The sequence below is a fragment of the Pituophis catenifer genome, unplaced genomic scaffold (genome assembly GCF_029215685.1).
Source record: "Pituophis catenifer annectens isolate HBS135680 unplaced genomic scaffold, rPitCat1.0.hap2 SCAF_3, whole genome shotgun sequence".
Classification (NCBI taxonomy): Eukaryota; Metazoa; Chordata; class Lepidosauria; order Squamata; family Colubridae; genus Pituophis; species Pituophis catenifer.
Genome location: NW_027256883.1, coordinates 99,162,054 through 99,186,953, shown reverse-complemented (window position 1 = coordinate 99,186,953; position 24,900 = coordinate 99,162,054). Strand labels below are relative to the sequence as shown.

The following is a 24,900-nucleotide window of genomic DNA, read 5'->3' as shown; positions in this document are numbered from 1 at the left end:
GGTCGGGACGCATGGGGTGGCAGTGGTCGTCTCGGCTTTCCCTCCATTGCCCTTCCTGGCCGAAAAGCGCCCCTTCTCGCCTCTGACGGGCCTTTCTTGTGGTTGCAGCCAGAGCAACCCACTCCGCCACCTCAGGGCAGCAGACTCAGTTGTAGCCCAGATGAGCCAAGGAACTGCAGGGAGCCTCCCGCGTGTTGCATCGCCTCCCAGCCTTTCCCCCCGCACCTCCGCACCACTTTCGGGGACCCAGCTTACTGGGCTATCCCCATCCCTGTCGCGGCTCCAACAGCGGCTGCTTCAGGAGACGGTGGTGGCACGGAGGCACGGGTGAAGGCTGGGAGGGGGATGCAACATGCAGAGGGCCAAGTCCACTCCCCTTCACCTCCCCACACTTGTTTAACCATTCTAGAGAGCTCAGGCTACGCCTCCCTCCGACCCAGCCGCCTTCCTTGCTGGTGTCGCTCCTGAGCGAACTCTTCTGTCCTCGGCTGTTGCGAAGAAGCGGCAGCTCTGGGTGCGCCACGCCTGCTTCATTCTCTTTGAGAGCCGCTTTGCACCTTGTTTGCAAAGCATCTCTCAAAGAGAAAGAAGTGGGCATAGCGCACTCAGAGCTGCCGCTTCTTCGCAACAGCCGAGGACTTCTTCCGCTTGGCACTCCAAGCTGTGGGGAGTGGGGGGCGGCTGCAACACTGTCAGCTTCGGTGGGCTCCTTCCCTTTCTTTTACCTCATCTAGGCGACTTTGTAATTAAAGGCTGCTCCGCGCCTTTTGATCCTTCTCCAGCGTGGAGAAAAGTGAGCCTGTGCGAAGAGACTGAGCCTGCTGCTGAACGTGGAAGCCGAGAGGCTTCTTTTCCACCCAGCCACTGGCACACAGCGCCGGAAAGACCTCCGGTCGCTGCCGCCATCTTCGCGCATGCGCAGCTTTCTTCTCACCGGCTGAAGGACTTTTCGGGACCCTGCGGCCAGGCGGCTGAGAGGCTTCTTTGCTCTGGTCAGCTTCAGGTGGGTGAGCAAGCAGTGACGGGGAACTGGTTCAGGGGCGTGGCCTGGCTGCCGTTACTACCAGTTTGGAGAACTACTTCCTAAAGTTACTACCTATTCGGTAGAACCGGGCCGAACCGGGAGCAACCCCACCACTGGTGGCAGCCCTTAGAAATTGGAACACTTCTATCCTATCACCCCTACTCCTATTCCCTACACCCCTACTCCCTACTCTTTCATTAAACTAGATATACTCAATTCCCACAACCATTCTTCGTATGTTTTAGCCTCCAGTACCCTAATCATCTTCTGTTGTTCTTCTTTGCACTTCTTCTAAAGTCTCAACACTTTTTTTATATTGTGGTGACCAAAACTGAATGCAATATCTCAAGTGTGCTCTTACCAAAGCATTATAAAGTGGTATTAACACTTCACTTGGTCTTGATTCCAGCTTATCCTATCCTATCCTATCCTATCCTATCCTATCCTATCCTATCCTATCCTATCCTGTCCTGTTGCTCTGATAATGCAGCCTTAGAATTGCATTGGCTTTTTTGATGGCTGCAGCACACTGCTAGCTAATATTTAAGTGATTGTCCACTAGGTGTCCAAATGTCCTCTTGCAGTTACTACTATTGAGCCAGGTATCGCTATTCTATACCTGTGCATTGGTAGCACTGAATATGCAAAGTCTTCAGTTGTGTGACACCATTTGAATGATGGCACTAACAAGGAGTAGTGAGTTATGTAAGTCTGTTTTTCTATCGCATGTTAAAAGCAAATGGAAGATTTTGTTTAAAGCTGAAGATTTTACAAAGTGCTCGTTCAAAGTCCTTCTCTGAAGTGGTGGGGGACACCAGTTTACACACTGGGCTTTCATTTTGCTAGGCAAAAACTTTTCTGAGTTTTTTGGGCCAATATGTGCAGATTGTATTCATTCAGCTCTTTGTATAAGATGTATAAAGATGTTCATGTGATCACATCTAAAAGCTCTCGAATCATGATCAGTATACCCATATTGCCCACCTGTTTAAGAATGCCTGTGTATTTTCAAATAAAATATTGTAACATCATAACAACAATTATTAATATGAGAATAGCATTTGCAGGGAATCCAGCTTTAATTGGAACACCTGCATTCCCAATTTCATATCCCACAATATACTGACATTTAGATGCCTTTTTTCTATTTTAACCAGAAAATAATGTGAAATGGAATATATATCCTGACCATCAATGCACAAGTGAGGAAGAGAACATAGGAGGGATTCTTTCTAAAGTGAAAAGTTTTTTTATTCAAATCTTTAACTTTCCTTTCAGCTGCAGTTCTTTCCAGCCTTTCTGAGACTCAAAGAAACATATGAAAATTCTCTACCTTAAATAGGAAAGACGATTTTGACTTCTTCAAATGATGGGCAGAAATGAACATTACAAAAGACGACTACAGAAAAATAGTGAGAAAAAAACCCAAAGGAAAGTTTAAAAAAGTAAGCAAAACAAAAGAATTTATTCAGAAATAAATGCATAACAATACAGTCTATCCATGGACACAACTTTTTTAAAATTAACCATAGAAAAGCTGCTCCCTATGGCATCTTTAAATAATCAAATATTAGAAATTTAAGATAAAAAACTGTTCGAAAGGTTTAACATTATACTTACCTGAGACATCAGTTCATTTTCCTTGACATGAGTTTTGGTATCCTGAGAGTCTGTTGAATTCCTTGGATCCATTGAAAAAATAGAGAATATTGGCCTGAGAAATCTGAACTCACTATTTAAAGACCCACCAAACATACTTCATAATTGTAGGCCTGACAATATGTATCAGAAATATGATCTCCACAGTTTTCTTGCACATTTTGCTCCACAGAGAAATTCAATGCAGAATGAAAACTTCCTATGAACTTCCTTCACTTCTGAAACTTGGTTGTAATAAACACCATGACAGAAAGCAGAAAAATGAATGAGATGGTAACCAAACAGATAATCAAATACAGTGTTAGAGTATGATCTCCCTCCTGCGGGACATCACTCTTAGGATTATCCATAATTTTCATGTAAGAATCAGAGAAGCCGTCCACTAGAAGAATTCTTAGGGTCGCAAAGGCAGACTGAGGAGGATGCCCATTATCCCTAATTGCCGCAATAAGAGTGTGTTTGAAACTGTCTCGAATGTTCACTGACCTCATTCTGAGTCCCAACAGTGAAGAGACTCAGATCTGTGGCCTTCAGCAATTGATAGGAAAGCCAAGAATTCTGCCCTGAATTTCTGTCCACTGCCACCACTTTGGTGACTAAGTAGCCTGTCTCTGCTCCCCTGAGAACCAAATCATTTGATGGAGAAGTGCTGTTCTGAAGAGGGCAGAGGATGAAGGGGGCATTGTCGTTTTCATCCATGATAAGAACTCGGACCATTGTTTCTGAGCTCAAGGGAGGTGAGCCCTTGTCTACAGCCCTCACTATTAACTGGAAATCCTGTATATCCTCATAATCTATAGATCAAATGGCAAACAAGTTCCCAGTTTCAGAGTTGATGGAGATGAAAGATGATGCAGACTCTTCCCTGATCTTTCCAAACAAAAGAGAGTAGGTTACTTTGACATTCTGCTCTGCATCCAAATCAATTGCATGAATTAATCCAATGAGCAAACCTGGAATGTTATCTTCTCTCAAGTGGAAATCATAGAAAGATCTTTCAAATATTGGAGGGTTGTCATTGACATCTGAAATATAAATAGTAATAATTCTTATTGAAGTAAGACTGGGAGACCCTTGGTCAGTGGTTATGATGGTAATGTTATATTGTGACATTTATTCTCTGTCCAATGGCTTTTGAGTCACAAGCTGGTAATAATTGTTCTTTGTGGATTTTAGGATAAAGGGCAGGTTTGAATCAATGTTGCAAATAGTTCTGCTGTTGTCCGCAGAGTCTTGATCTCTGACACCAAAGAGGGCCACCACGATTCCTGGGGGAGAATCTTCTGGTATGGGATTAGTGACAGACGATAGGGTTATTTCTGGGGCATTGTCGTTCTCATCCTCAATGTCCACCTGGACTTTGCAGTAAGCAGATAGTCCCCCTCCATCTGTGGCTTTGATATTCAGTTCATATTTGCTATTTTCTTCATAATCAATTTTCCCTACAAGGGTAATTTCTCCAGTATGATTGTTTAAATTGAATGATCTGAGCACATTTCTTGGTACTTGGCTAAAAGTGTAAGTAATGTGAGCATAGACATCTTTATCACCATCACTGGCTGCAACTTTAGTGACCAATAAACCTGCCGGTGCACAGATTGTACACAGATTGTTCAAAATGAGGAACATTATCATTTGCATCTAAAATATCAATTATTATTTGCACTATACCAGTTCTCCTTGGGAACCCTCCATCCACTGCTTGTAGAATTAGGGTAATCTGAGGAATTGTCTCACAGTCTAATGCTTTCTCTAAAACCAGTTCTGCATATTTGCTACCATCAGTATGAGTTTACACTTCTAGTTTAAAGTGTTCATTAGGAGTAAGCGTATAATTCTGAACATCATTTTCTCCTTTGTCTAAATCTTTAGCCCTTTCCAAAGGGAATCTGGTCTTTGTTGGAATGTGTTCAGATATTTCAAAAAGGAACTCAGTTTTAGAGAATTTGGGAACGTTATCATTCACATCTTCTACTTCAACTTCAATTCCATGTTGCAGTAATGGATTTTCTACCACAATTTCAGAGAATAGAATACAGGGCTCATTCTGACCACACAGAACCTCTCTGTCGATTGTATCCTTTAATATTAAGTTCCCAGAATGAAGATCCAGCAGGAAATACTCTTTAGAGCCCTTTGGAACTAGCTTGGCTTTCCTAGCAGATAATTCCCTTACATCTGTTTTTAAATCTTTCAGCACATTAGCTACTAGAAACCCAGTTTTCTTTTCTTCAGGCACTGAATAGCGCAAAGACTCACACATTTCTAGACAGAGAATATTTAGACAGAGAAAAAAAGCCAGAACTTGCCTTCTAATACCCCCTCTTTCCATTGATACAGGTTAACTTGAATGCAGAATGAAAATACAGGAATCACTGTCCATAGTTATTCCTCCCAAGAAATCTTTATTTTGTCCTATCTCTGTATCTTGAACTGGATGTATTTTTCCCCAGATATCTTAAGTCTGCTTTTCATAAAATCTGTTGCCTTTGTCTTTAAGGTTTGTGTGCATAATAATGTCTTATTTTTTCAGGCCACCAGAAGAGCAGATGGCTTTTGGATATTGTTCTCTGTTATGCAATAGCATCACCTTGTGCTGCATTTGTGATACAATATGATCCTTCATTTACAAATCCTCTATAATTAAAAAAGGGATAGTATTGTTTATCATGACTGGAAATCACTCTCTGGGCTTTGGGAGAGGAGACTAGAGAGGACAGGAATGACTGGAAGATTCTGAATACAAAACAGAAGCTTTCTTTCATATTGAAAAGAGTTGTCAGGTTCCAAGTAATGCATCCATCATAAATTGATGGTGGAAATCTTTTAGTGAATAGTGAGTTGCAGCAAGATTTTTTTCAAATTGGATAGGGAGGAATGGATGTAGTCGGCCAGGGTTGGTACTCACTTTACTTTTACATATATCATTAGTTTTATTTAAGCAGTTTTGTGGTACAGGTAGCAACTGAGCTCAAAATTTCTGTTGCTAAGGAAGACAATTGTTAAGTGAATTTTACCCCATTTTATGACCTTTCTTGACACAGTTGTTAAGTGAATCACTGCAGTTGTTAAGTTAGTGACAGGTTGCTTGTCAGAAGGTTGCAAAAGTTGATCACATGACCCTGGACACTGCAATGTCATAAATATGAGTCAGTTGCCAAGTGTCTGAATTTTGATCATGTGACCCAGGGGATTCTGCAACTGCCTTAAGTGTGAAAAACGGTCATAAGTCACTTTTTTCAGTGCCATTGTAACTTTGACGGTCACTAAATGAAATGTAAGTCAGGGACTACCTGTAATTGAAATTTACTGTATATTGTACAACTATTCTTAATAATATGTGTTATAGGAATCCCAGAATTGCAGGTATTTAGATTCAGTTTTTATTTTTAATAAATAGAGGCTTGATGGTATCAGAGAACAGGCCTGGACAGCATATTGTATGGTGGCGCAGTGGTGCAGAATGCAGTATTGCAGGCTACTTCTGTTGATTGCCAGCTGCCAGAAGCTCAGCAGTTCGAATCTCACTGGCTCAAGGTTGACTCAACCTTCCCTCCTTCCAGGGTCAGTAAAATGAGGACCCAGATTGTTGGGGGCAATATGCTGACTTCTAAACCTCTTAGAGAGGGCTGTAAAGCACTGTAAAGCTGTATATAAGTCTAAATGCTATTGTTATTGCTATATTTACCAAATAGATAAGCCTTCCTTTGAGAGTTGGTGTTCTGTATTTCCCCTTACAGAGCGAATCTGGAATCCATATAATTAATTTTTCCCACTTATGTAAAATCCAAGATGAACTGAAGTGATACAAATAAGTGGCTTAAATATCATTCAAATAAAAGTCAGTAAAAATCATCTTGATACTTAGTTTCTCAGGTTCTGGTCTCACTTTTGTAGGTAATGAGTTGCTTATATCACAGAATTCTAAAATGTGTTTGGCTAAAGTATGGTGAAATTGATAAAAAGGTTTTAACGGATTCTCTTGTGCTTGGAGACAAAAACCTAGAGGTAATCTATCAGTACATGAATTTTTAAACACTATATAGTAGAGCTTGAAGTATGGGAAATAAGCATGCATTTATATTCTTAATACTGGAAACCAAATATGATTGGTTGGATTGTTCTCATGATTGGAATATGACAATTGAAATATGTAACTTTTTTCAAAAGAAGAGAAGTAAATACACAGAGAGAATGAGGTAGTTGTGCAAAATATCTCTTTTATGGGGAAATGCCTCTGAGTTGGTGTTGACTCATGGCAACTGTAATTTTCTTGGCAAAATTTCAGAAGTGGTTTGTCATTGCTTCTTCTAGGGCTAAGATACTATGACAGACCCAAGGTTATACAGTAGGCTGCATGCCTAAGGCAGAACTAGAACTCAATGTGTCTCTGTTTCTAGCGTAATGCTTTAAAACCACTACACCAAACTGGCTGTCATGGAAAAAAGTTTTCATTAATAAAGCAGAGAAAACTGTATTTTTATTTTCTTCTCAGTTTAAGTCTAATATACAGTATTAAGATGTAGAAAATCTTGGCTGGATTCAGAAAGGCTAAGACTTGGTGGATCTGATTAGAACTCCAGTTGGAAATCATCAGGAAATTCTAACGCTCTAGTTAAAAAAAAAATCTCAGAAGTGGCAATACACTCCTATATTGTTGTCAAGGGAACCACATATGGACATGTCTCTATAATCCCTACATGTCAAGTTCTAGATGAGGGATGAAATACTGGATGAAATCAGACAGAGAGAAACTGAGCTGCAAAAGACACCTACAGATGCTAAAATTTTACATCAAATTAAATTGCTATGGCAACAACTGTCCATGTTAACAGTACAAGAAATAGAAACAAAATAGAAACAGGAAGATGTTGGCATATAAACTAAGAAAGGAAAGAGAAAAGAGAATGATGGAGAAAATTTGTGAAGGCAGCAATGTAATAACAGATAATGAACTTATCAAAACATCTTTTCATAATTTTATTCTAACTTATATAAAAGACAGGAGTTAGAAATGTCAAAAATAGATGAATATCTTTCAAGACAACAGCTGCCTAAATTATCACAAATTCAGAGACAATATATGAATGATCCAATAGCTGCCTTTGAGATATCAGATGCCATTAAAAAAATGAAATATGGTAAAGCTCCAGGCCCAGATGCCTTACAAGCCAACAGTATAAGTGCTTTGAGGCAGTGGTAGGATTCAACCGGTTTAACAGAACTAGTTGTTAACTTTGTGAGCAGTTTGGTGAACCGGCTGTTGGAAGAAATCTCCTTCCAACAGCCCTTTGTTTTTCCCACTTTAAGGGGTTAATCCTGTCAGGAAGGCAGGAAGGAGATGTTTTAATGTGCCTCTGTGTATTTTTTCCTAGCCTAATCCTGTTTATCTTTATTGCCCTGCTGAAGTGTTTTCAGGAACTGCCTCTTCAGATAAGCCTTCTTACATTGTAACAGCTGTTAATGATTCTTGGCAGTACACCCAGACTTTCTATAGCCTGAGCGGCTTTTATGCAGTTTTTCTTCCTTTGTTGGTACTTTTATTCCAGGGCTTGACTTTTTTTAAAGGGGAAGGGTTGTTTTAAGCTTTTTACACTGCTTTAGTGGTTCCTGGCACTGTCCTTCTGGGATGTACTTCCAATATGGCTGAATCCCCTCCCAGCCACTCCTTGCTTCCTCCGTCCCCAATTAAGGGTGGGAGGGAGCAATGGCAGGCCTCTTTCTTCCCTGGATCCATAATCTTCTCTAAATGGAGCGATCTGGCTAGTCTTTGGCTTTTTTGTTTGTTTGTTTGTTTGTTTGTTACAAAAAAATAGAGCTTTGGGAGGTCTCTCCCCCCCCCCAATGGAAAGCGATGAGGTAATCTTTTCGGACCGCTGCTGCCTGCCTGATCAAGTTAAGCAATGCTGCCTACAAAAAAAAATTTTTTTTTCCAAGCTGCGTCTTTCCCTCTTCCCTCCAACACAATCTTTCCTTAAATCTGGATGATTTCCTTAGGATATCTTGTGAGGTGAGGTGAGTGAGACCAGCTGGTATCTTTAAGTGGTGCAAATGGATCTAAGGATTGCTTCTCCTGGGTGGAAAAGGGTGCTCTGTTAGTTCACTAAGCACAGGAGTCTCTTGTCTATAAGGTTTCTCCAGTTGTCCAGGTCATGGTTGTCCTAAAGGTGCTTTTTTCAAGAGGCAACTTGGCTTTCTTGGTTTCCAGAAAGTCCAGTTGCCTCTTGAAAAAGCACCTTTCGGATAGGAGTCTCTTGCATTGTTTTGGAGTGGCCAAGGCACATGATTGCTCACTGATAGTAAGATTAAAAAAAATAGGAGGTAGGGGTGTGGATCCTCCCTCCAATTTGTTTTAGTTTTCTCTCATGATAATAAAACTTAGTAACATGGCACCAGGCTTGAAGTTTATTTAGATATCTGTGGCATGTACTAATTTTATTGTGATCCTGACAAACTTGTGAGGGAAGAGACTTAAACCTGAGTCCCCTATATACTTTGTTAATTTGTCTCTAGCTCAGCATTTTGTAGCCCAAGTATGCCTACCCATTTTCTGGAGACCTTAAATGACCTCTCTGCTAAAGGGTTTTGTTGAGGGTAAAACTGCCCGCTGCAAAGTGGTGCAACGGACCAGATAGCGAATAGATACTTTGCTTAGCAAAACACACAGATACTCACACTCTGAACGTGTAAAGAAAAATAAACAGTCTTTACTTGTAGTAAAAAAACAAACTTGGCTTCTCAAAACAAAGATAACACTTCTTCAAATAATCACAGTTCAACACAAAAACATAGTTTGCTTACAATTCCAGTTCTCTTCAGTAACACGGACAAGGTTCCTTTCAGCAGTTCAACCTTCTAATAGCAGGAGCAGAAGTGAATGAACTTCCTGCCTTCTTTTATGTCTGCTTAGCACAGCCAATTAGTCATCTTGTAGCAATTAAAGTTACAGAACATAGTTTTCTATATATTATCTACCCAACCATAGGATAAGCATCCAACAGGTTTCACTTTATGAGCAAGAGTTGGCTGCTGATAGTTATTATTGCATTTTAACTATTTTAATTCCTCAAGGTGCTCTGACACACTGCCTGATTTGTAACTTCAAGTTGCAGGTATTGCTGATGAAAAGGAAAGTATTCAGACAGAATGGTTTAGGTTTCCATGATGGCTGTGACTCATTGATCTTTAGTGTATATTCCCCCATTTCTAATCTAATGATTGGTAAGGGCAGCTCTTTGCAAACAAAGAAGCTATTTGTATTTTTGTACAGGTAATCCTTGACTTACAACTGTTCATTTAGTGATCATTCAAAGTTACAATGGCACTAGAAAAAGTGACATGACCATTTTTCACACTTATGACCATTGCAGCATCCTCACGCTTACATGATAAAAATTCAGATGGTTGACAACTGTCTCACATTTATGACAGTCATATGATCCCCTTTTGCAACCTTCTGACAAGCAAAGTTAATGGGGAAGCCAGATTCAATTAACAGCCGTGTTATTAACTTAACAACTGCAGTGATTCACTTAACAAATATGGCAAGAAAAGTTGTGAAATGGGGCAAAATTCACATAATAAATTTGTCACTTAGCAACATAAATTTTGGGCTCAATTGTGGTCGTATGTCAAGGAGAGGTGAGGCCAGATATGACAAGGAGTGGTTGGGAGGGGATGGGAGGGGAGGGGAGGAGTGAGGTAGGGCTGGGCTGGGCTGGGCTGGGCTGGGCTGGGCTGGGCTGGGCTGGGCTGGGCTGGGCATGGCGAGGCAAGGCAAGGCAAGGCCAGGCAAGGCAAGGCAGGGCACCCCTTGATATGAGTGATGTGGAGTTGGCCACGCCCACCCAGGTCACATGGCCACCCAGCCATGCCTACCCAGATGATCATTAGGGCAGAGAACCGGGTATTCAATTATTTGAATCCCACCACTGCTTTAAGGATGAGCTTATTCAAGCATCAAAAGATACAATGAATGATATATTATAGAGGGGAAAGATACCTCAAATGTGGAAGGAAGCTAATATTGTGTTGTTACCAAAGGAGGGTCAAAGAATTACAGACCAATTTCATTATTAAATAAGAACTATAAATTCTTTGCTGCAGTTTTGTCAGAAAGACTAATATATATATATGAAGATCAATCTGGCTTCCTGACAAAAAGACAACTAAGAGATAATGTGAGGACTGTATTGAATATTATTGAATATTTACAATATCATAATGAGAAACAGGCAGCTTTAATAATTTTAGATGCAGAGAAGGCCTTTGACAATTTATTTATTTATTTTTAATTTGATTTATATGCCACCCTTCTCCGGAGACTCAGGGTGGCTTACAATGCATTAAGCAATAGCCTTCATACTTTTTTATATTGATACAAAGTCAGCTTATTGCCCCCACAAACTGGGTCCTCATTGGGCTTTTATATTTAAAGTGCTGGAAAAAATGGACTTTGGAGAGAACTTTATTCAAGGAGTTAAAGCAGTTTACACATCCCAGAAAGCAAAAATTGTTTTTAATGGTGATTTAATTAACTCATATGAAATTAAAAAGGATACGAGACAAGGATGCCCTTTGTCTCCTTTACTGTTCATCTTAGTGTTGGAAGTTTTGAATAGAGATATAAGTTAAGATGAGAAAATAATAGGTATAACTATCAAGAGAGAATCCCAAAGATGCTTTTTCAAGAGGCAACTGGACTTTCTCTTTGAAGACATTTTGTTTCTCATCCAAGAAGCTTCTTCAGCTCATCAAGAGAGATCAAGAGAGAAGTTTATAAATTGAGGGCATTTACTGATGATCTGGTTATATTTTTGCAAGACCCAAAAATAATATAGAATATTTGTTGAGGAAATTAAATTAGATTGGGGCTTTGGTGGGTTTTAAAATAAGCAAACAGAAAACAACATTGATCAAGAACATGTCATCTCAGGACCGTGATACATCGACTAAAAAGTGGGGTTTTAAGGTTGAGAAAAAGGTGAAATACTTGGGGATTATATTGACAAACACAAATATAAAATTGTTTCAAAATAATCACGTGCCTCTTTGGAATGATATTAAAAAGGATTTACAAAGATGAGACAAATTGCATTCATCACTATTGGGTAGAATCTCTGTAATTAAGATGAATGTTTTGCCAAAGATGCTTTTTCTGTTTCAGACATTACCAATACTTGCAACCAGGAGTGGGTTCTACTTACCTTTACTACTGGTTCGCAACTGGAGTGCGTGCATGCGCACATGAGCTTTTGCACATGCACAGATCATACCTTATGACATCCAGGTGGGTGGGCGGAGCCTCCCGCCGCTTTTACTACCGGTTCTTAAGAACCGGACAGAACCGGGAGCAACGCACCACTGTTTGCAACTGATAATCCATTTAAACAATGGCAGTGGGACATTTCTAAGTTTATATGGCATGGGGGAAAAAAATTAGAATTAGATACAAAGTAGTGCAAGATGCAAGGAAAGAGGGGTTCCAGATTTGGGTTTACCAGATTTGAAATTGTATTTTGGTGCATGCTGTCTGGCCTGGTTAAAAGAGTGGGTAAACCTCCAGAACAAGAGGCTACCTGATTTAGAGGGCCATGAATTAAAGTTTGGATGGCACTGTTATCTATGGTATGAAAAAGTCAAACTTAATGTTGAGTTTCGAATAAATATATAATAAGGTTTTTTAGAAGTTGCCTCTTTGGGTGTCTCCTCAGGAAGCCTTTTTTAGAAAAGAAAAGCCAGACTGGTGGACTTATGGTAAAATAAACCCTTTCAACTCTCGTGATCCTACCCTAAAGTCGAGGGAAGAGCTAGAATCAGAAGGTTATTTTTGCCATTGGTTCACATATCAGTAATTGAAAGAAATATTTTTTAGAATAGAATATAATAGAATAGATTTTTTTATTGGCCAAGTGTGATTGGACACATAAGGAATTTGTCTTGGTGCATATGCTCTCAGTGAACATAAAAGAAAGGATACATTCATCAAGAATCATAAGGTACAACACTTAATGATAGTCATAGGGTACAAATAAGCAATCAGGAACAATATCAATATAAATCATAAGGATACAAGCAACAAAGTTGCAGTCATACAGTCATGAGTAGAAGGAGATGGGTGGTGAGAATGATGAGAAGATTAATAGTAGTGCAGACTTAGTAAATAGTTTGAAAGTGTTGAGGAATTATTTGTTTAGCAGAGTGATGGCGTTCGGGAAAAAACTGTTCTTGTGTCTAGTTGTTCTAGTGTGCAGTGCTCTATAGCGTCATTTTGAGGGTAGGAGTTGAAACAGTTTATGTCCAGGATGTGAGGGGTCTGTAAATATTTTCACAGCCCTCTTGTTGACTCGTGCAGTATACAGGTCCTCAATGGAAGGCGGGTTGGTAGCAATTGTTTTTTCTGCAGTTCTAATTATCCTCTGAAGTCTGTGTCTGTCTTGTTGGGTTGCAGAACCAAACCAGACAGTTATAGAGGTGCAGATGACAGACTCAATAATTCCTCTGTAGAACTGTATCAGCAGCTCCTTGGGCAGTTTGAGCTTTCTGAGTTGATGCAGAAAGAACATTCTTTGTTGTGCTTTTTTGATGATGTTTTTGATGTTAGCTGTCCATTTTAGATCTTGCGAATTTCTTGCAGAAATTTGAAGGTCTCTGCTGTTGATACTGTGTTGTCTAGTATTGTGAGAGGTGGAAGTATGGAAGGGTTTCTCCTAAAGTCTACCACCATTTCTAGGGTTTTGAATGTGTTCAGTTCCAGATTGTTCCGGTCGCACCACGAGGCTAGTTGTTCAGCCTCCCATCTATATGCAGATTCATCATTGTCTTGAATGAGACCGATCACTGTTGTGTCATCTGCAAACTTCAGTAGTTTAACAGATGGATCATCTGCGCACTCAAGACCCTGTTGTTCCGCCAGGCTGGGTTAGCAACATAATTTTAAATTGGATGTTTTAAATTTTGGGGGTTTTAAATTAAGCCAAATTTATTTAATATTTTTAAATTGTTTTAAATTGATGTTGATTCTGTTTTTAAATAGGCTGTACACCGCCCTGAGTCCTTCAGGAGAAGGGCGGTATAGAAATAAAATTATTATTATTATTATTATTATTATTATTATTATTATTATTATTATTATTATTATTATTATTATTATTATTGATCCAGTCATTGGTATAAAGAGAGAAGAGAAGTGGGGAGAGCACACAGCCTTGGAGTAGCCCTGTGCTAATTGTACAGGTATCTGATGTGATTCTGCTTAGCTTCACCTGCTGCTTCCTATTTGTTAAGAGGCTTATGATCCACTTACAAGTGTGTTTATCTTAGCTGGTTTAGCTTAGTTAGAATTGTGTCTGGAATGATGGTATTGAATGCTGAAGTAAAGTCTACAAAGAGGACCCTTGCATAGGTCTTTGGAGATTCAAGATTTTGTAGGATGTAGCGCAGAGCCATATTAACAGCATCATCTGTTGATCTATTTGCTCGGTATGCAAATTGCAAGGGGTCTAACAGCGGATCCGTGGTGGTTTTTAAGTGGGACAGCACTAGCCTTTCAAAGGTTTTCATGACTACAGATGTTAGAGCAACTGGTCTGTAGTCATTCAGTTCCTTGATGGTGGGCTTCTTTGGCACTGGGATGATAGTAGAGCATTTGAAGCAAGAAGGAACATAGCACATCTCTAGCAATTTATTCAAGATATGGGTGAAGATGGGGGCCAATTGGTCAGCACAGACTTTTAAGCAAGAAGGAGTTATCTTGTCTGGGCCTGGAGCTTGTCTGTGAAATAGGTCTTGCACTTCCTTTTCTGTGATCACTAGGGGTCATGAACCCAATGGGATGGGGTCAGTTGTAGGAAGCTTGGCTGTTGTTGGTTTGTCTGAGATGGGGGTTGTGGAGATAAGTGGCTGCAGTTTCCTTTCAAACCTGCAGTAAAACATGTTCAGGTCATCTGCCAGTTGTTAATTTCCTTCAGCCTGGGAAGGAGGTTTGCCGTAGCCGGTGATATTTTTAAGAGTTTCCCACGTTTGCTGGTTCATTTGTTGAGAACTGATTCTTTAGCTTTTCAGAGTAGCTTCTTTTTGCTGCTCTGATCTCCCTTGTTAATACATTTCTGGCCTGATTGTACAGCATTTTATCACCTTTTCTGTAGGCTTCCTCTTTGGAATGACATAGCTGCTTAAGTTTAGCTGTGAACCAAGGTTTGTTGTTACTGTATATTCGCAAGTTCCTGGTCGGTACACATAGGTCTTCACAGAAGCTGACATATGATGTTACAGTATCTGTGAGTTCATCCAGGTCTGCAGATTAAGTTAAATTATTTATTTATTTATTTTATTTTATCATATTTGTGTACCGCCCTACTCCCGGAGGACTCAGGGTGGTGAACAGCCAAGATAAAAATACAAATAACATACAAAAGTTAAAAACTATTAAAAATAGATTAAATAATTTGGGCTCAAAAAATTTAAGACATCCAATTTATGTAAAACATTTAAAACCCAATTTAAAAGGGAGAGTTAGATAAAAAGAGTTATGGATTTGATTTGTTAAAAATGAATTGGAAATCTTACTGTGCAGCAGTAATGAACATATTATTGCTAAGGTTTATAAAACATTACTGAAACTGAATTTGGAAAGTGAACATGTAAATCATTGTATGATTCAGTGAGCAAGGAACTTTGGATATAATGTGATGCTTGAACAATGGGAAAATATGTAGACGAAAAGTTTAAAATCCACATTAAACTATAATTTAAAAGAAAAATTTTATAATGTTATAATTTTATAACATATAATAATATATGTATTGTTCGTATTTAACACCAGATAAGTTATTTAGAATGTATAAGGATATTTCAAATGAATGTTGGAAATGTCACAGTAAAAAAGGGACCTTTTATTGTTTATAGTGGACATGTGATAAAGCAAAGAAATTTTGGAGTAAGATTCATATTTTAATACAAAGCATTCTTAAAATGAAGATGGAGATGAAGCCAGAGACTTTTCTTTTGGGTTTAATGGGAAAAGACTTGGAAAAAAATTTTGGAACTTTTTTCTTATATATGTCGATGGCATCTTATATATGTTGATGGCAGCAAAACTACTGTATGCACAAAAATGGAAGGACACTTCGATTCCCACCATGGACGAATGGCTACAGAAGTTGATGGAACTGTATTGTACATTTAGTTTTTTTTCCCCTAAGTGTTAAATCTTACTTTTCTTTTCCTTGCAGACAGCTGGTCATTTGCACCCTTTAAGAGCACGGGTGTCAAACTTGCCACATCACATTGCCATCACATGCCGTTTCGTGACATTTTCCCCATTCACGGATCTGAGATGGGTGTGGCCTGCACGTGATGCTTCTGGCCCATGGAAATCCATTCCTACTCCCACACCATTCAAAGGGTGTTCATCCCAAATTCTATAGGGGCAACCATGACCTGGATGACTGAGAAACTCTACAAACTTTTAGCTATACAATTTGGGATGAACACCCTTTGACATAAACTCATTAAGGATTACTCGTTGAGTACAGTTTGTCAGCCAGTTGTGAATCTATCTGGTGGTGATGCTATCTATCCCATATTTTTCTAGCTTACCAAGAAGTAGGTTGTGGTCTACTTTGTCGAATGCATTGCTGAAGTCTAAGTATATTATGTTCACAGTATTTCACTGGTCTACTAATTTAGTCACTATGTTGAAGAATGAAATAAGATTGGTTTGGCATGATCTGTTTGTCAGGCCTGGAAGCCATCTTTTGCATTGGAACTTCAGGCCTGCCACATTTAGTGCTGTGGAAAACTGGGAGGGGGGATTGTATGGAGCAGGGGAGATATATACCAATAATAACATTCCTTTCTCTGAGAGTCAAGGACATCTTGCCCTGCACCCGGGAGGCATCTCCAGTTGGGACGGTGCATTGATTGGGCCATGTGATGGACATGTGGGTGCTGGGCAGGGACTTGGACTTTTCTATGGGTGGGGGAAACCTGGAAGCTTTCAGATTCGGGTTTTCCCAGATGTGCCAATATGACATCTCTAATAAAATGGAACTTTGAGGAACTTCTAGCCTGGAGTCTTCTTTCGTTGGGGATGTTACTTAGAACTCTGACACTGTTTTTAACAAACCCCGTGCTGACTGCTAGTTATTACTTTACTCATTTCTAGCTGTTGGCAGATCTTTTTTTATATATTATCTTTTCCAGTATCTTTCCGGCTATTGATGTTAGGCTGATTGGTCTGTAGTTTCCTGGATCTGGTTTTTTCCCCTTTTTTGAAGACGGGAACCACATCAGGTCTTTTCCAGTCCTCTGGTGCGCCAAGATTTTTGAAAGCTGTGATGCCCTGTTTCCCCCAAAACAAGACATCCCCTGATAATAAGCCCAATCGGGCTTTTTAAGAGCATGGCAATAAGGCCAAGCACTTATTTCAGGGTTCAAAAAAATATAAGACAGAGTCTTATTTTCGGGAAAACATGGTACAGTGGTTCTGAGATGACATCTGCCAGCTCCTTTAGAACTCTGCGATGTAATCTGTCAGGTCCTGATGATTTCCCAGTGATCAAGATCAGACAGGTGTTCTCTTACCTTTTTTTTTTTTTTTTTGCTTGTTTTAACTTTTATTTCTAGTCTGCCTTTTACAGTTATGTTTTTGGTACGTTGGGCTATAATTTCTTTTTGTGTGAAGACTGATGCAAATAATGAGTTAAGCAGCTCTGCTTTCTCCCTACTGCCTGTTACTTGCTTGCCATCTTCTTGTTTCCTTGACTTTTTTCTTGTTATTAATATGTTGGAAGAAACTTTTTTTTTATTATGTTTGACTTTTGTTGTAAGACTTTGTTCATTCTGAGCCTTTGCTTTCCTGACTTCATCTTTGCAGATTCTGGCAATCTGCTGATAATCAGCCTTAGTTAAGTGTCCCTTATTCTATTTTTTGTACTTGTCCCTTTTGTCTTTCAGTTTATTAGAGAGATCTTTATGCAGCCATGCTGGTTTCTTTTTGGATTTCTTATTTTTCTTTTTCAGTGGCATTGTGCTAGACTGGGCTTTTATGATCATATTTTTCAGTTTTCCAAGATTCTTGAGTCGTTTTCCCCTTTAGGATTTTCATCCAAAGAATCTTTCCCAAGTTCTCTCTGAGTTTGTTAAATCAGCTCTTTTAAAATCTAAGACTATGGTATTGTGTTCTATTGCTTGTGTTTGCATTATGTTGAATTCCAGTATGACATGGTCACTCTTACCCAAGGTTCCTGCAGTTTCAACTTCCTCTATCACTTCTTCTCTGTTCATGAGAATTAAGTCCTGTATGGTTATCTCTCTAGTTCCCTCCTCAACCTTTTGAACAACAAAGTTGTCAGCTAGGTTGGTCAGGAACTTATTCAATTTCTCACTTGGTGCAGAATTAGTCTTCCAGTTAATGTCAGGGAAATTGAAGTCCTCCATTATTATTGTAGTGTGTTTCCTACATGTATTTGTTATTTGGTTAGCAATTAACCAATACTAGCAATCTACTTTTCCTGCTTGGTTGGGTGGCCTTTAGTATACATCTATGGCAATGTCATTCCTTTTTTCTTTTAAATTGGTGCATATGCATTCTAGGAAGTTTTCGTCTTCGGTTTCATGCATTTCTGAAGCAATATAGTGGTCTTTTACATATAGTGCAACTCCACCTCCTCTTTTATGGGGTCTAGGTTTTTTGAACAGTTTGCATCCTTCTATCAATATGTTCCAGTCATGAGTTTCATCCCACCAAGTTTCAGTAATTCCAACTATATTGTATCTACCTTCATGTATTAATAATTCAAGTTCACCCTGTTTGTTCCCCAAACTTTGTGCAGTTGTATATAGGCATTTGAGATTTTTATGTATAACTCTGGGTATGCTTCCTATGTCTTTGTTTGGTGTTGGACTTTGTCTTCCTTTCTATCCCTCTTTACCTCATTATTTGATTTGTTTTTTAGGGCTTTTTGCTTGGAATTTGGTCCTGGAGATTCTAAAGATTGGTCACCTTCCCCGCCCCCCTCAATTTTAGTTTAAAGCCCTCCTGATAAGTTGAGCTAGTCATTTTCCAAAAACATTGTTCCCAGTTTTTGTGAGGTACAGCCCATTGCCAAAAGCCCATCATGGAGGTAGTGCAGACCATGGTCCAGGAATCCAAAGTTATTTTGGTGAGACCAACCCTTTAGCCAGTGGTTCACTTCTAAAATTCTTTGTTCTCTTACTAGATGTTGATCTTTTGTTGGCAGTACAGATGAAAAAACTACTTGTGCACCTAACTCCTTAGCATTCTTGCCTAGCTGCTCGTAATCACTCAATATTATTTTCAGGTCCATTTTCATGTCATTCATCCCTATGTGTAGTAGTAGAAAAGGGTTTGATTATTTTGGTTAGTTTCTCTGCCACATCTTTGATTTTTGCTCCAAGGAGACAACATATATCTCTAGATTGATTGTCTGATTTACAGATGGCTGGTTCTGTTCCCTTGACAATTGAATCTCCTAATAACATTATACAGAATACAGTCATATCCTTTCATCAACCTGCTGATTTTAACATTTTATATAACAATATTCATTGTAGTATTCCCCCTTTCTGATTTCCATCTCTATTTATATCTTGATAATACCAATCTTATGTTAATAAGTATTCTATTTCTATCCATCATCTCTTATCAATTTTAATTATATTAGTTACATTAGTCATACTTACATCATTATCGTAGCATTATAAATATGCTATTAAAATTGTTGACATTGTAATATTTACTCCACCTTGTATATAATCCCTCATTTAGTTATTCTATATTATATTATATTATATTATATTATATTATATTATATTATATTATATTATATTATATTATATTATATTATATTATATTATATTACTCAATGCTAATAACCATGATAACCTTAATAATGCTATTTAATATTTCAGCTTCTGATCCTTCCTTCTGCATACTAATTTTAAAATATTATATAGGAATGTACATAACAATATTTTCCCTTTTTCTAATTCCTACCTCTATTCTAAATCTTGATAGCATATATCTTATATTGGTGAATATTCTATTTCTACCCGTCATCTCTCAGTCGTTTTAGTAAATCAATTCTTATTGATTTTTTAGCATGCTTTCCATACTCCTCCTTTGAAGTATTATGTCTCCCTGTATCATTCTTTCTTGGTCTAAGTGTTCCCTCTTCTACCTCTGCCTCTCACTGCCAGATCTTCACCATGCCTATAAGTGTCTCTGTCCTCACTTCAAGAATATCTTTCTGCTTATTCAATTCTATATTTAAGTCTCTAAGTATATTGTCAGCTTAATCTGTTTCATCCATTTTAGTTATCTCTTCCTTCTCCTTATCTTTTAGCTTCGTTTGTTGTTTTGTCTCTCTTCCTCTGTTTTTTTCTATTCTATCCTCTATTTCCTGGGTATCCTATTCATATTTCATTGTTATTTGCTGAACATTTTCTAGTCTCATGTCTGTATCATACAGATCCTTTATCTCCCTGTGTTTCTTTGTTATCGTTTCATATACTTTGAAACATTGATGACATTTCTTTTTGAAATATGCTTGTTATTTCCTGTTGAAACATTTTATCTTATTTTAATAAGTCCAAAAATTACTCACAAATCTATCAAAATCACAAACTCTTAGTTGTCTGTAACATGAAAAAGCCAACCTTAAAACTATTCACTCAGTCCCAGAATCATTCCTCGAAGTACACAATATTTATAATTCTTTATAGTCCTCCACCAATTACTTTACTCCTTCCATATTTTCCCTTGTCTTCATCAGCCACCTAACCAGCTCTTTGATTCCAATAATAGTTCCAAGTGTTTGTGAACCACTCTGCTTAGCAATCTTCAAGGGTCTCAGAAATTTTCCCTCCTTAGTCATGAAACAATTAGGTATCAAATGTTATACAGCAAAAAACACAGTCTTCCTGATGTGTTTACCTCCACTCAGTATTAAAGATTATTCCAAGGTCTTCCCAGCCTTGTAAAAATATAGTGTATTTCCTTTCTTTCACCATCCTCAGATAAGATTTCAATGTGACACCCAATTTAACAGCATTCCGATTTCTTCAAATTATTTCTTTCACTTTTTCCCAATAATGAGACCAATATTTCCAGCATTTTAAAATGCCTTTTCAAGATGTTCCCAATAAAATGTTCAAATCCAGTCATTCTATATTTTAAAAATTATATCCTCTCTTAGGTTTCATTTTCTTTTGGGTCTATAGTTGCTTTAAACATTTTGGAAAATTGTCTTTTCAGAGTTTCTTTTCTTTGGGGTTTAATCCCTAGTAAAGAAGTTGAAGATCATCTCACCCAGCTCCAGTCCACTATTCAAACACCGCTCCAGCACATTTCTTTCTTTGGTTGTCCCAGCTTCCCGGCAGCCATAATGGTCGCCTCTCCTTCCTTGTTGTTGGATAGGAGAGTGAGCCTCGGATCAAGCAGAAGGGTTGCCACTCTCCATGATCTGCAAAGTGTCCTCCTTTCTTCGTCACTCCTATGAGGTGACTTTAGCCCTTTAAGGGGCCCCCAGTGAGGAGAGTTCAACCTAGGTTTGCAGAATCCCACTCCCTACGACTGTGTCGTAGTGATGCCAAACAAGAAGTCTTTTTTTTAAATTCAATTTTTTTATTTTATATTGTTTATACATATCAATGCGTGAATGGTGTGATACCTGGGTATCATACATCTCAACACAAATAAACATAATATTATTACTCCTAGTTATTACATTTCATTTTCATTGTTTCATATTATTTACCCATATCTTTTACTATCGTCCTTCAGTTCTAAATCTTTTTGTTCTTTCATATATCTTAACACACACACACACACACACACACACACATTCTATTATTCCCCTCTTATTTCTATCTCTTTTAACTTTTTTCCTTTCCCATATCGCTGTAATATTCAAAGACATTTTTTATTCATATTTCCCTTAATTAACTCTTCACATCAGTTTATATCAAAATTTCATCCTTTATTCTTTCATTATTCAGTGTCTCAGTAGACACTTCTAGTACCAATCAAAATCGTTTATACATTTAAAGTACATCTATTCATGTTCTTTCCAATCCTTCAATCCATATAATACACATGTTTACATTAAAATATATTCTTTCATTATCTAATCACCCACTGTTACATTCTAGCATTTCACTGCTAATCATATTTTTATGCATATTTAATAGTACCATCATTCAAATTCTAATTTTCCAATTGTTACTTAATTCTTATTCCCCTATCTCACTCTTCATATCTGTTTATATTAAAATATTATCCTAATATTTATTATACTACATATAAAATAATTATCTAACCTATATAATTATAATTCTAATTCCCCCCCCTCCCTTATCCGTCATTTCTTGCCACATCCGAACTTTTGATCTTATTTTCTTTTTGGCTTGCCACAGTTAAACAATTGGAAATTGTGGATTGCAGAGAGACACCTTCTGGAGTAAAAAGGAACATTGCAACTTGGTTTTTGTTTTGGGAAATCATGAACTTTACAGATAACAACCGTGAGAATTTCTGGAGGATGATTTCTTTGTCTGCAGGTGGCTTGACTGGGGGGGGGGAAGAGGAACCAAAACGGAACTCTTACAATTGGGATAACGTCAACTTAAAAAGAATAAAATGGCGCAGGAATCAGAGAAGAAACAAATTGATGTATTTGACTTGGAATGGAAATAAGAAAAATAATTAAAATGCCACGTGGAGGACAAAATTAGAGGACACTGAAGCTGAAATGAAGTATACAGAAGCAGACAAGAAAATGAAGAAACAAGACATAATGGCTGGAAATAAAGAAGACAAAGACAAGGTGATTAAATATGAATAAGTAATGCACAGGTGGATAGTAATAATAAAAAGGAGGTTATTAGAGACTATATTGTGAAAAACAATAGTTATAAAGATGATTACAGTGGAATTAATAGTGAAAGAATTGGGGAATATGGGGTAAGATAGAAAAGTCCAAGACTTTGATCTACAAAATAACTATATTGAGATTAATGATGGTTAACAGAAATATGAGAAGAATATGTTACAGATACTTAAAATTGAAATATGGATGGAAGCTATAATATATGAGAAATAGACTATGTTAAAAGAAAATATATCAGTGGACATAATGAATCAATTTTTATTAAGATGTTACATGGTATTACTTGAGAATAATTGATGACTATAACAACTGGGATATTGTTTAAATACTTATAACAATTGCAATAATTTGAATATTTTCAATAACTTTAATATTTTAATATTTTCAATATCTTTGATAATATATCTAAGCAAAAAAGAAAAGAAGATTGAAATAATATAGGACTATGAATTACAAATAAGAATTACTCAAACTGGTTTTTATACAAATGGTATGGTTAAAGAGATAGAATTGTGGGAAATAATTCGAGAATTGTATTGTAGTCTTATTTGAATTAAGAACTATGTTTCAATGTTAAATTGCTATATTTTTGGGATTAGAGATAGGATCTAAATTTGGTGAAGTAATAGGGAAATAAAGATTTATTGAGCATTATACGAAGTAAAAAATGTGAGGAAGTTTTAGAAAGGGAAATAAGATTTTGAAACATAAACATGTTTGACCTGTATTCTTAATAGTGAGGATTTAGGCTAAGAATTGTGAAATGTATTATGAGGTATTAATTGAATTGAGATTTAAAATGGATTAATAGAAGGGTACTTGTTTTGATTAAATAAATAAGAGTAAACTTTTTATCAGATGGTAATAGGGGAGATAGGTGATTTAAGTTTAAGTATTGTTAATAGTGAGGATTTAGGGTAACAATTGTGAAATGTACTATGAAGTATTAATTGAATTAAGATTTAAGGGGGGTTACTAGAAGGGTAATTGTTTTGATTAAGTAAATTTGATTTAATTTTTTTAAAGATGGTATTAGTTGAGATAGGTGAGTTAAGATTAAGAAATAAGTGTTATGGCAAAATGGAATATACAAAATTTTGTTCAAGATGGGGGGGAAAAAACTGTATAAATTGATGACCGAATCAGGGCTCTGTTCTGAAAAGATGTAATTTGTGTGTTGGAAAAAATAAAAATAAAAATAAACTTTTTGCAAAAAAAAAAAAAAAAAAGCCGATAAAAGTTGTTTGTGGTGGCTTTCAGGAAGGTTCATCTCTATGGAGCAGACCGTTTTGCTGTTGTCTCCAGAGGGCCATCACCTTCTCCAAAGCCAACTCCTCCTTTAAACTGCTGGTCAGAGATAGGATGGACACTTCTGGGGCATTGTCATTGACATCTTCAACCTCTATAAGTATCTTGCAATGCCTGAAAGTCCTCCTCTGTCTGTTGCTCTGATATTTATGCTATAACTCCTTTCTTTTTCATAATCAATCTGTCCCATAAGAGTGATTTCTCCAGATCTTTCATTTAAAAGGAACAAACTGTTTATTCTTTCAGATGTTCTATGGAATGAGTAGGTGACTTGTGCATTTAAACCCAAATCAAGATCTGTAGCTTCCACTCTAGCCACCGCAGTGCCTGTAGGAAGGTTTTCCTTTATTTTTACCTTATATTCAGATTGGAAAAATTGAGGAGGGTTATCATTTATGTCCAGAATATCAATGTTAATTTGAACAGTGCCTGTGTTCTGTGGTACCCCATCAGCAACAGCCATTAGGGTGATATTGAGATGTGGCACCTTTTCTCTATCTAGTGATCTCTTTAGAACAAGATCCACATTGTTAATTCCATCTTTGTTCCTTTGCACATGAAGCCAAAAATATTCATTGGTGCTGAGTGTATAGTTTTGGATGCTGTTTTCTCCTAGGTCCTCACCATCTGCAGATTCTAAGGAAAGTGCCATATTTGTAGGAACATTCTCAGGAATTTCTATCTCAAATTCATTTTTAGAGAATTTGGGAGCATTGTCATTTATGTCTTCTATTACTATTTCAATATTGTATGATTCCAAAGGGTTGTCAAGCACAATTTGAGATATAAGTATGCAAGGATCTGTCTGGCTACACAGAATGTCCCGGTCTACTTTATCATTTATCAATATATCCCCAGTATGAATATCAAGGGAGAAATACTGCTTAGTGCTTTCAGAAATGGGATGGGCTCTGCGATCAAACTGTTTATTCTTTCAGGCATTCTATGGAATGAGTAGGTGACTTGTGCATTTTGTAAGGTCTTGCCTCTCCAATC

The 24,900-nt window shown here is 37.6% G+C and overlaps 1 pseudogene; it reads right to left on the bottom strand.

The window, feature by feature from the left end:
* LOC139315000 (protocadherin beta-16-like) overlaps nucleotides 1-24,367 on the bottom strand; it is a 44,112-nt pseudogene extending 19,745 nt beyond the window's left edge.
* Between the last annotated feature and the right edge of the window lie 533 nt (nucleotides 24,368-24,900).